Genomic DNA, 13,662 nt, shown 5'->3' on the forward strand with positions numbered 1-13,662 from the left:
ATTTTTAAATCTTTCTGTGTCCTTGTCTGTTTTAGGAATATTAGCAGTGCCACTTTGTTAGGATCTATGGTTGCATTACCCTGAGGCCTATGAGCTTTTAAGGAGCCTACAAAACATATCTGAGCTCTAGAAAAAAGAACATATGACTCTAAGATGGAAAAAATGGAAATAAATATGTTTGAACCATAGGAACATATGAACTAAATGAACAAATGTGTATAAAGTGTAAATTTGTGTCAATTTTATGATTAAACTAAGTGTTCATAAAATTTCATTACATGTATAGTTGAAAGTTATCTATAGGTTTGCTTTTCTCACTTCACAAGAATTCTGATATATGCCTGATTGCAGAGAAGTCATAGCCGAATTAAATGTGTTCCTCAGAGCTAAATAATTTCAAAGCCAAATTATAAAAATTCTTTTAATTTTTTACAGCAAAAACAATTGTACTTAATGTGAGCTACAGGTACATTTGACAATGCTTGATATTAGGTAGGATGAAATTTCTCAAAGTGAGAATACAGAGGGACTCTGGAATCTTAAAATGGCAATGCACACGTATATCTGCCTGCAAGGATGTTCATCACAGTTTGGTTTATAATAGCAAATAACTTCAAGTCAGTGACAACTTGAAAAAAATAGCAAATAATTTGAAACCACCTACATTGACACCAATTAGAGACTATTTTAATGAATCATGGCACCACACAAAAGATATGAGGTGATTGCTGAAAATGAGGTGTTCGTAGGAAATTATTTAATTTGATCTAGAAAGACCTTCAAGATGTATTAAAATGTAAAACAGTTTGTGTAATATGATTGCCCTTGTTTATACAAGGAAAAACGATTTCTAGAGAAAAAGCCTGGCAAGAAGTACATTAGTGTGGTCCCGATGAGTGGTCATCTCGGAGTGGTAGAATAACAAGTGAGTTACATTTTATTTTCTTTTATAATTCTCTGTGTCTTCTACCAGGAGTATTTACTATTTCTGGAAAACAGACGAATATGTTTTATACAGATGGGAAACACTTTATAATGGATGACTTTTTTCCTGATAATTAATACATTTGAGTCAAAGAAGCCTATATGTAGGGTTGGACTGAGTGGAGTCAGCAGACATCTGCCTTTCTCAAGTTTGAGGTTGAACACATTGACATGTTATAAAAAGAGAACTACCATTTGATCCAGTAATCCCCGGATCTACCCAGAGGAAAAGAAGTCATTACAGGAAAAAGATACTCAGACACACATGCTTATAGCAGTACAATTCACAACTGCAAAAATATGGAACCAGCCCAAATGCTAATCAATGAGTGGGTAGAGAAACTGTGGTGTATACCACTATATATATATGTATATATATCACATCATATGTATACCACATCATATGTATACACACACACATCTATCTATCTATATATATATATGATGGAATACTACTCAGCTATAAAAATGAATGAATTAATGGCATTTGCAGCAACCAGGGTGGAACTGGAGACCATTATTCTAAGTTAAGTAACTCAAGAATGGAAAACCAAACACTGTATGTTCTCACTCATAGGTGGAAGCTAAGCTATGATGATGCAAAGGGATGAGTGGTACAGTGGAATCTGGGGACTCAGGGGAAAGGGTTGGAGGGGGTTGAGGGATAAAAGACTACAAACTGGATGTAGTATATACTGCTCAGGTGATGGATGCATTAAAATCTCACAGATCATCACTAAAGAACTCACTCGTGTAACAAATACCGTCTGTTCCCCCAAAATCTATAGAAATTTTTTTTAAAAAGAAATGTCATTCAGACAGAGATTTTGACTACATAATAGCAACAAACACTCATGTCACCACCAGTAGTCAAAATAAGCCTTTTCTTTTCTCTTTTTAAATTTTTTTGTAGAGATGGGGCTTTGCTATATTGCCCAGGCTGGCTTCGAACTGCTGAGCTTAAGCGATCCTCCCACCTCAGCCTCTCAAAGTGCTGGGATTACAGGCGTGAGCCATGGCGCCCGGCTTCTTTTCTATTTTCTTTTGAGACAGGGTCTTGCTCTGTCTCCTAGGCTGGAGTGCAATGCCGTGATCACGGCTCACTGCAGCCTCTGCCTCCTGGGCTCAAGTCATCCTCCTGCCTCAGTCTCCTGAGTAGCTGGTGTACAACACCATGCCCAGCTAGTTTTTAATTTTTTTGTAGAGATGGAGTCTCAATATATTATTCAGGCTGGTCTTGAGCTCCTGAGCTAAAGTGATCTCTTTGTCTCAGCCTCTCAAAGTGCTGGGATTACAGGCATGAGCCACTGTGCCTGGCCCAGAATAAGTCTTGAAAAAAGTAAATTATATTTTGCAGTCCTTCGATGTTGTCTCTTATAAAGACTTATAAATGTAAGATTCCAAGACTTCACCTTAGCCTGCCACTTCTCGTCAACTCTATCCATATCTCCAGGGTCATCTCCAGTTGCTCTGATGCCCCTGTGTGACTGTCTGAAGGCATGGAAATGTGCCCCTATCACATTGGGGAGGGAAAAAGCAGATTACATGCAAAGCATGTCTGGCATATCTTCATTTATGTAAAACTGAAGACACATATTTTATTTAATATTAATTTTTTTTTAGAGATGGGGTCTTACTATGCTGCCCAGGCTGGAACACAGTGACTATTCACAGAACCCATAGTTTAATCTGTATACATGCACAGAACTTTCAGGAAGGAAATGCTCAAAATGTTAACTGTGGTTACCTCTGGGTAGTATCATTGTGAGCAATTTTAAAAATATATGGTTTGAAATTTTTATAGGGGTAAAATGTCATTTTTATAAAATTGATCTGTGACTCTTGGATTGTTTGACTCATTCTTTGTTTAAGAGCTCTGATAGGAAAAAGCAAATTAAATATGATCTCAGGTCAGGCGCAGTGGTTCACACCTGTAATCTCAGCACTTTGGGAGACCAAGGCGCGTGATCACCTGAGGTCAGGAGTTCGAGACCAGCCTGATCAATTTGGTGAAACCCCATCTCTACTAAAAATACAAAAAAACAAAAAACAAAAGAAAAAAAAAAAACATTAACAGGGCGTGGTGGCATGCAACTGTAGTCCTAGCAACTTGAGAGGCTGAGACAGGAGACTTGCTTGAACCCAGGAGGTAGAGGTTGCAATGAGCCGAGATCATGCCACTGCACTCCATCCAGCCCAGGTGACAGAACGAGACTCCGTCACAAAAAATAATAAAAATAAAAATAAATAAATAAATAAATAAATAAATAAGATCTCAAAATGCCGAGCATGGTGGCTCATGCCAGAAATCCCAGCACTTTGGGAGGCTGAGGTGGGAGGATCGCTTGAGACTAGGAGTTTGAGACCAGCCTGAGCAACATAGTGGGACTCCATCTTTATAAAATATTTAAAAACTAGCTGGGTGTGGTGGTGCATGCCTGTAGTCCCAGTGACTTGGGAGGCTGAGGCAGGAGGATTGCTTGAGCCCAGGAGTTTGAGGCTGCAGTGAGCTATGATCATGTCACTGCACTCCAGCCTGGGTGACAGAGTGAGATCCCATCTCAAAAAAAAAAAATTCCCCAAAATTAATTTGTAGAGAAAAAGTGGATGGAGAGTGGGGGTAGTAGGATGAAGTGGGGCTGCTGGAATGCTTGGCTTTGTTCTGGAGCATGTGTGCTTGGTCTTGGGGTGGTCGTGACCACTGAGCATGTTATGAGGGACACATAGATTTGATTTTACCCCAGGCCAAGGACTCAGAATGTTGGCACTGCTGAGTCCACTGTTCTTCCATGGAGGGGCACAGGCCATCTCCTTTAGACAAGAATCATGAATGTACCCAAGAGTCTCAGCCACCTGGGAGGAGGGGACCTATTTGCAGGCCAAGCACATAGAAGAAAACCACCTTTTGAGAGACAGACATTCAGCATTCAATTTGGAGGGCTGTGGGAGGCAGTATGAAAAGGTGGGTAATTAGGAGGATCTGGGATCAGAGAGGCTTCTGTCCGCATCCCACCCGACCACTCAAACTGGGACCTTCTTACCATTCCAGACACATTCAATTCTCATGCCAGTGAGGGACTTGTTACCCCAGCTGCTGGGAGTGTGGTCACAGACTACCTCCAGCTGCTAGTGCCCCCACGGTTTGCCTCAGCTGCAGAGCCACCTTGCCCAGGGCCACACCCGTCAGGGCTGTCCCACGTCCAGCGATTGATGGAGAGGGTGTATGAAGGCCTGGCCACCCTGGCTTACTTCGAGACAACCCTGAAGTGCCATTCAGGCTCCAGAGCTTCCCGTGTGCTGGCTGAGGCTGGCGGTGGTTACACCAGAGCACCACTTCTTTATCTGCCCCCTCCTGCTCCCCTCCCTTCCCTTCCAAGCGTGTCATCTCAAGGGCACCCCCTGAGGAACACACTACTTACTAACCCCAGAGTCTCCTTGTTAAGGAGCCCAACCTGGGACAGTTAAGTTACTTGATCACTCTGAGCCTCCATTTCTTTTCTTGTTCTAGAGATGGGGTCTTTCTATGTTGCCCAGGCTGGAATGCAGCGGTTATTCACAGGTGCAATCATGGCTCATTACAGCTTGAACTCCTGGGCTCAAGTGAACCTCGTGCCTCAGCCTCCCAAGTAGCTGGGATTAGAGGCACCTGCTACTGTGCCCGGCTTCAATTTCTTCATCTATAAAAATCAGGACGATAATAATTTGGTGTCCATTGCATTGGACTGAGAATTGTATGAGGTCATATATGTAAAACACTTACCAACTTGGTACATAATAATTGCTTAATAAATGGTAACTATTGTTATTGCTCTTAGAAAAGAAACAACTTATCCTTGACTCTCCTCATCATAATTCATTATCAGTTTATCCAGTAGTTTAGCCTCTAAGAGAAGGCTCTAGAAGATGTGGACACGGGGTGAATAAAGGCTGGTGGAAGACAGAAGTGAAGAAGGTCTGGAGCAAGGGATGTTACCAAACAAGGGCAGCCTGCAAAAGGGTGCATTCTTCTAATAAAAGATCAGTCTGGGCCAGCTGCAGTGGCTCACACCTGATAGCCCAGGACTTTGGGAGGCTGAGGTGGGAAGGCTGCTTGAGCCTGGGAGTTCGAGGCCAGCCTGGGCAACTTAGCAAGACCTTGTCTCTACAAAAAAGAAAAATTAGCTGAGTATGATGGTGCATACCTGTAGTCCCAGCTAGTTGTGAGGCTGAGCCAGTAGGATGGCTTGAGCCCAGGAAGTTATGGCTGCAGTGAGTTATGATGGCACCACAACACTCCAGCCTGGGTGACACAGTGAGACTGTCTCAAAGAAAAAAAAAAAAAAAACCAGTTGACAGGCATCTGGGCCATCAACAAGCCTCCTACAAGTCTAGTTAGCACAAGGCAGTTCCCATGGGGCTGGCCACTTTGGAACAACCTAACCAGTTGTGATCCTGGTTTGCCATGCTGGGAGAAGCTGGAGCCGCAGTGGCTTCTGGGAGAGTGAGCATCCTCCGTGGTCCATCTTCTCCAGGTGTTGCACCTAGCACAGTTAACGGTGGCCCATGCTGCAGGACTGTGCAAGGCTGGGTCCCCACACTTTAACGAGGACTAGAGAGGGTATGTCTGCCCTCCCCACTGTCTCTTCTGTCTTCTGCATGCATGCCCCTCGCCCATTTCCTGGGCTTTGGTGTCTGACTCTAGGTCCTCCCAGATGTCCAGCGCCTGTCCTCACCCCCTGCATGTGGTGCTCCATTCGGAGCAGCAGAGGGAACCACAGCTTTACAGTGGCAGGGACATTTTGTTCCCTGAGTAGTTTTTTGTATCTGGCTTGGCTGCATTTTCCTCTAGAAATCTGCATCCTGGGTATAGATTTGGCTTCAGGAGAGCCGTCCATCTGGATGTGTTTGATTGTAAAGTACTGTCTTGTATTTAAAGTTATGACAGTCCATGATGAAGAGCAGACCTGGGCATGTGGTTTTCTAGCCCAGAGATTGCACGAAGCCTCTGGGGCTTCAACGAATGCAGGAGGCATGTGGTCTGTAGAGTCATCTGGTATTCTGAGACATCCTATTTGTCCCCAAGCTCTGGCAAGTGAAGCTCAGAGCAGCCCTGGCCTGCCAATCCCTTTTCACAGTGCCTATAAATTTCATAAATCTTACTTTGAGGATATCATTTAGCTAACACATAATTTTTTTCTGGCGGTTTATTGATACTTAAAAATAATGTTTGCCATACTCCAAGTTGGGACTAGTGTACTAGTCTACCATATGGCATCACTAGGAAATAAGGGAATTCTTTCTCTCTGTCTCTAAATAAAGCCCATTAAATAGAAAAATCACTTTCCAGGTAAATCTTTTTAATATATATATATATAAATGAATATATACTTCACCTTTTCAAATAATTCCTATCATTACTAAATACTAATGATCTGCCAGGCTTTTACATACATTATTTCATTTAGCCCTTAAGAACCCCGAAAAGCTGGTATTATTCTCACCATTTAGCCAGTGAGAAAAATAGAAGCCCAGAGAACTTATGTAACATAGCCCAAATTACATGCTGGGTGAGCGAGTGCCCGGGTGGGGATTTGAATTCAATTTTGTCCAACCCTGCAGCCCATGGGATTGTCACCACGCTGTGATGCCTCACTTATTTCGTACAAATTAGAGGTGATCAAGAATATTTTTAACCTTTTCTTCATGAGTTATCGACAAAATTATGAACATCAGTGATAATCCTATGCCAAAGGACTGACTTAGGCAGGATCCTCAGGTGAAGTGATAGAAATCAAGCAATGCTTAAGCAAAGAGAGAAGGAGCAGGGTGTGGCCGGGTCTCAGGAGTGAACTGGGACTCAGACCCATACCCATCGGGACCTTCTCCATCCTTCCTGTCTGCTCTACTCCCTGCACCTATTTCTACTTTCTTCTCTCTTTTCCTGCAGACCAGTCTGAAGGTGGGCAGTCCAGAGCTAATGTCCATGACTCTAGGGCATCATCAAAGACCTAGAGTCCTCACAGCTTCCCGCTCTGCCTTTCTTTTGCTTTTGCTCTTGTTATCAGAAGATGGCTGCCATTTTTGCAGGCACCTGCCTCTCCTTCCAGGCTAGAATACAGGATAAAGGTGAAGGGCAATGGAGAATCTATCTTTTTGCCTCCAGTGAACAGGGGCAGATCCTGCCCTACCATCATGGAGTTGCTAAACCCTCAGGGAAGATAAACATGGAGCAGTTAATTGCACAACTGAAGAATGCTGTTAAGAAGACATAAGAGTACCCAAGAGAAATGAGTGCCTATGAAAGGCAGCTATAAGACTGTTCATATAGCTTCATGCATAATAGCCCCAAATGGCAAATAACCCAAACACCCATCAACAGAAGAATGAATAAATAAATTTCATACAGTGGAAGACTACTCAGCAAAAATAGCAACAATCCACTGCTGAATGCAACAGCATGAATCACTCTCACAGGCGTAGGGCTGCATGCGAGACAGCAGACACAAAAGAGCACACACTGCATTCTGTTTATATGAAGTCTAAGAAGAGGCCAGAGAAGACAGAAGAGCATTTACCTCTGAAGGGGGGTTAGTATTAGTATTTTTTGAGTCAGGGTCTTACTCTGTCACCCAGGCTGGAGGGCAGTGGTGCAATCTCAGGTCACTGCAACCTCCACCTCCCAGGTACAAGTGATTCTCCTTCCTCGGCTTCCCGAGTAGTTGGGATTACAGGCATGCACCACCATGCCCTGCTAATTTTTGTATTTTTAGTACAGACGGGGTTTCACCATGTTGCCCAGGCTGGAAAGGGTTTATATGTTGATCTGAATGGTGATTCTGCAGGTGTACACATATGCAAATTTGTCAAGGTGTGCACTTGTACACTTTTCTCTATTTACATTATCCCTCAATTTTTCTTTCTTTCTTTTTTTTTTTTTTTTTTGAGTCTTGCTCTGTTGTCCAGGCTGGAGTGCAATAGAGCAATCTCAGCTCACTGCAGCCTCTGCCTCTCAGATTCAAGCAATTCTCTTGTCTCAGCCTCCCAAGTAGCTGGGATTACAGGCGTGCATCACCACATCCAGCTACTTTTTAAAAAGTAGAGTTGGGGTTTCACCATGTGACCAGGCTGGTCTCAAACTTCTGGCCTCAAGTGACCTGCCTGCTGTGGTCTCCCAAAGTGCTGGGATTACAGGTGTGAGACACCGTGCCTGGCCCATTATCTCTCAATTTTTTAAAGGTAAGTGGATGGGGACCTAAAAGGGAATTTTCAAGGTTTTTTTTTGTTTTGTTTTGTTTTTGTTGTTGTTTTTTGAGACAGGTTCTCACTCTGTTGCCCACGCTGGAGTGCAGTGGTGCAATCACAGCTCACTGCAGCCTCCAACTCCCAGGCTCAAATGATCCTCCTGCCTGAGCCTCCTGAGTATCTGGGACCACAGGCACCTTGTTCCAAAGTAAATAAAGAGATAGATAGATATGTAGATAGTCCCTGAGGCTTGTAATTGGCCTTGTAGTTTTCACTGTTGACTCACGGCTGTGTTGCACAGTAGTTCTCAGTACATTAGAATCACTTTTGTTTTATTTTAATTTTGTTAATTTAATTTGATTCCTTTTCTTTTCTTTTCTTTTCTTTTCTTTTCTTTTTTAAGAAACAGTCACGCTCTGTTGCCCAGGCTGGAGTGCAGTGGCATGATATCGGCTCACAGCAACCTCTGCGTCCTGGGTTCAAGTGATTCTCCTGCCTCAGTCTCCCAAGTAGCTGGGATTATAGGCGCACACCACCACATCCAGCTAATTTTTGTATTTTTAGTAGAGACGGGGTTTCATCATGTTGGCCAGGTTAGTATCAAATTCCTGACCTCACGTGATCTCCCACCTTGGCCTCCCAAAATACTGGGATTACAGGTGAGAGCCACCATGCCCAGCCCCCTTTTCCTTTTTTGTTTTCATGTCAGACGGGTAATGTGCCAACGTTGTAACAAGGTTTGAGGGAGGCACATCTCATGCTTGAGCACAACAACCCAATCATCGCAATTATGACCTACAAAAGGATCTAATCTGATTTTTGACACAGGTAATCTATTTACCTGGTTTAACATTCAACTAATTTTAAAAGGTACGTAGGGAAAGTTACTCTCTGCCCTCTGTCTCCCAGTCTCCTAGAACTCCCTCAGAGGCAACCCTCATCCCAACGGTCTTGTGAATCCTTCCAGAGATTTTATGCATCTACAACCAAAGGCAACTACACATTATTACCTCCTATACAAATGGAAACATACTGATTTATACCAGCTTAATTCATATAACATTGGATCTTGAAACTTTTTCTTACCAGTGTGTAAATAGCTGCCCCAGTCTTTTTGATGGTTGTCTAGTATTCCAGTGTCTATGTTTACCAGCATTTATTTGAGTCCTTGCGTTTTTCTAAAGATATTCATGCCCTGGGGCTTCCTCAGCTCTAATGTGCCTGCGTATTAGATGCAGGCAGGTACGGGAACCACTGGCATGGCTCACTGGTCTCTTTCTTCCTTAGCCTATGGTAGGAACAGTCCTGGTTTCCTAGCACTTGGAGAGCTGGTCCAGGGTTTTGGAAAGTCAAAGGAATTCCTTCTTTCCGATGAACAGAGAGCAGTCATAGATAAGACTCTCATTTGCAATGGACACAGGACCAAGAAATTGAGAAAAGCTGGCCCAAAGCCCTGGTCCTTTATGGAAGAGCAGGGAAGGAGATTGCATGCTACAGTCCCTACGTTTGCAGATGGCACAGGACTTGACAGGTAGTGGAGACACAAACAAAAAATCATAAAATACATGAAACTCTTGCCAGACTCTCTGAGCTACAGAGAAGTGGTAGGTGGGTTTCAGCCCAGGTCAATGAAAGACAGAATTTTTATTTTTATTTTTTTAGAGACTAGATCTCACTATGTCACCCAGGCTGGAGTGCAGTGGCGTGACTATGGCTCACTGCAGCCTTAAATGAACTCTTAGGCTCAAGTGATCCTCCTGCCTCAGCCTCTTGAGTAGCTGGGAAGTATAGGTGCCTGGCCAAGATGGAATGTTGACAAAAATAGTCCAGACTATACTTACAGCTCCTAGGGCTAAACATACATCTGTGAGGAATATTAGACTATTTTCTGAGCTCATCAACTTTAGGCAGCCAAAAAAGTTGGCTATATGTTGGGCCGAATCAAGAGAAGTAATAGAAACATAAGATAAAACAGTATTATACTATCATATAAAAGTATTGCATTTTAAGAAAGAAACAGGGTCTTGTTCGGTCACCCAGGCTGGAGTACAGTGGTGTGATCATAGCTCACTACAGCCTGGAACTCCTTAGCTCAAGCAATCCTCCCACTTCAGTTTCCTAAGTAACTGGGACTACAGGTGCATGCCACCACGCCTGGATAATTTTTAAATTTTCTGTAGAGGTGGGGTCTTCATATGTTGCCCAGTCTGTTCTTTAACCCCTATCCTCCTGCCTCAGCCTCCCTAAGGGTTGGGATTATGGCTGGGATTACAGGTGTGAGCCACTGCATCTGGCAAAAATATTGCATTTTTGAGTCTGAATTTTATGGAATTTTGGTCAATAAACCTCAGAAAAATATGCTTAGGATGTGAGCAGGGCACTTTAAAAGTTAAAGGAAAAGGGAAGGATGGGGATTTGGAGGGAAACTGAAAGCATTTGGACTTTTTAATATGGTAAAGCTGACAGATGATATGCCTTGATGATTTTATTTTATAAAATTAAATAGACCTGGCCAGGCACGGCGGCTTAGGCTTGTAATCCCAGCAGTTTGGGAGGCCAAGGTGGGCAGATCACTTGAGGTCAGGAGTTTGAAATCAGCCTGGCCAACATGGTGAAACCTCATCTCTACTAAAAATACAAAACAATCAGCTGGACATGGTGGTGGGTGCCTGTAATCCCAGCTACTTGGGAGGCTGAGGCAGGAGAACTGCTCGAACCTGGGAGGTAGAGGTTGCAGTGAGCCAAGATCATGCCACTGCACTCCAGCCTGGGTGACAGAGCAAGACTCCATCTCTAATAATAATAATAATAATAATAATAATAAATAGATCTAACCTCGAACTGGAAACAACCAAAATGTCCTTCAGCAGGTGAATGGTTATACAAACTATGCTATAGCCATGCTATGGAGTACTATTCAGCAAGAAAAATGAATGGCTATAGATGCATGCAGGTGCTTGGGATGAATCTCAAGGGAATTATGTGGGGTGATAAAAGCAAATTTCAAAAGCTTACATGCTGTGTGATTCCACTTATATAACATTCTATAAACGAAACTACCAGGTGCAGTGGCTCATGTCTATAATCCCAGCACTTTGGGAAGTCGAGGCATGTGGATAGCTTGAGATGAGGAGTTTGAGACCAGCCTGGCCAAAATGGTGAAACCCCATCTTTAGGTCGGGTGCGGTAGCTCACGCCTGTTATCCCAACACTTTGGGAGGCTGAGGTGGAGTTCAAGGATCACCTGAGGTCAGGAGTTCAAGACCAACCTGGCCAACGTGGTGAAACCCCATCCCTTCTACAAATACAAAAATTAGCCAGGCATGGTGGTGTGCACCTGTAATCCCAGCTACTCAGGAGGCTGAGATATGAGAATAGCTTGAACCCAAGAGGCAGAGGTTGCAATGAATCGATATCGTGCCATTGCACTCCAGCCTAGGCAACAGAGTGAGACTCTGACTCAAAAAAAAAAAAAAAAAAAAAAAAAAGGAAGGAAAGAAGGAAGGAAGGAACCTTGTGTCTACAAAAAATAGAAAAATTAGCTGGGCATGGTGGTGTATACTTGTAGTCCCAGCTACTTGGGAGTCTGAGGTGAGAGGATCACTTGCAACCTCGCTTGAGGTTGAGGCTGCAGTGAGCGTGATTGCACCATTGCAGTCCAGAGCCTGGGTGACAGAGCAAGACCGTATCTCCAAACAAAACAAAACACCCAAATTATAGAGATGGAGAATAGAATAGACTAGTGATTGCCAGGGTTAGGGAGGTGGGGAGGAAGGGAGATGGCTATGACTGTAAAAGTGAAGTACCAAAGGGCCAGGCGCGGTGGCTTACACCTGTAATCCCAGCACTCTGGGAGGCTGAAGTGGGTGGATCATGAGGTCAGGAGATGGAGACCATCCTGGTGAACATGGTGAAATCTCATCTCTACTAAAAATACAAAAAATCAGCTGGGCGTGGTGGCGGGTGCTTGTAATCCCAACTACTCGGGAGGCTGAGGCAAGAGAATGGCCTGAACCCGGAGGTGGAGCTTGCAGTGAGCAGAGATTGTGCCACTGCACTCCAGCCTAGGCAACAGAGTGAGACTCCATCTCAAAAAAAAAAAAAAAAAAAAAAAAAAGGAAGAACCAGGGACCGTGGTGGTCATGAAACTCTTCTGTAGCTTGACTGTCGTGCAATAAAACTACATAGAACTAAACACACGCACACACAAAACTATTGAAAATCTAATGTAAAACTAGTGAAATCTGAAAAAGGTCAGTGGATTGCATCAACGTCAATTTCCCAGCTGCGACTTGGGTACCACAGTTACGCAAAATGCTACTGTTAGTGAAAGACTGGGTGAAGGGCACAGGAGATAGATTTGAGATCTGCAATTATCTCAAACATCTAATTTAAGAAATCAAATAAGCCTAGACTGTTAGTGCTAGAGAAAAGTGGAAATGGGCCATATTGACTTTTACCCAACTCAAAAGGGGGCAGCTCTTAACCTTTAATAGAGGCAGATTTTAAACAAATGAAAACTATGCACCTTTTCACACATTGAATAATGGACTTATGAAATGTATGAGCCTAACAGATGAGAAGATAAAGATAAAGATTTATACAGTGTGCATGCATACATGTGTGTGTGTGTGTGTGTTATATATATATATATATATATATATATATATATATATATATATGTAGAGAGAGAGAGAGAGAGAGAGAGAGAGAGAGTAAAGACAGCATGTCAGTTCTGTCACCTAGGCTGCTAGAGTGCAGTGGTGGAAACATAGCACACTGCAGCCTCAAACTGCTAGGCTCAAGTGATTCTCCTACCTTGGCCTCTCAAAGTGTTTGGATTACAGGCATGTTGAGCCACTGTACCTGACCTGAATATATATACACACACACACACACACACACATATATATACACACACATATATATACACATACATACACACACACACACACATATATATGCAACATTGGGTTTCTTCTAAGACACATGAAGAAGTTTTGGGAGCATTTCTGACCTTGGAGTTTGATATCACAAATAAGAGCCTCATGCATCTACAATCAAGTCCCAAGTGAATTTAAAATGAACTCAATAAACATTTGCTGAGCTCCTATGAAGTGTCAGGCATGTCCTGGTTGTTCAGTGCTAGAAAAGTAGGCTGGGTGCAATGGCTCATGCCTGTAATCCCAGCACTTTGGGAGCTCAAGGCCAGAGGATCACTTGAGTCCAGGAGTTCAAGACCAGCTTGGGCAATATGGTGAGACCCCATCTTTACAAAAAGTCAAAAAATTAGCCAGATGTGGCAGTGTATGCCTGTGGTCCCAGCTGCTCAGGAAGCTGAGGTGGGAGGATTGCTTGAACCCAGGAGTTCCAGGCTGCAGTGAGCTATGATCACACCAGTATACTCTAGCCTGGCTGACAGAACAAGACCCTGTCTCAAAACAAAAAGAAAGAAGA

At 43.3% G+C, this 13,662-nt stretch overlaps 1 long non-coding RNA gene and 1 other non-coding gene across 2 annotated transcripts in view; both read right to left on the minus strand.

The window, feature by feature from the left end:
• Window positions 1-13,662, minus strand: part of LOC105491155 (uncharacterized) — a 71,431-nt gene that overhangs the window by 40,487 nt on the left and 17,282 nt on the right. The gene's annotated exons all lie outside the window — the stretch shown is intronic.
• LOC112428275 (small nucleolar RNA U13) lies at window positions 8,909-9,012 on the minus strand. The gene has a single exon (XR_003020280.1). It is a non-coding gene; the product is annotated as a small nucleolar RNA U13 (small nucleolar RNA).

This window comes from Macaca nemestrina, chromosome 8, assembly GCF_043159975.1.
Source record: "Macaca nemestrina isolate mMacNem1 chromosome 8, mMacNem.hap1, whole genome shotgun sequence".
Taxonomy (NCBI): domain Eukaryota; kingdom Metazoa; phylum Chordata; class Mammalia; order Primates; family Cercopithecidae; genus Macaca; species Macaca nemestrina.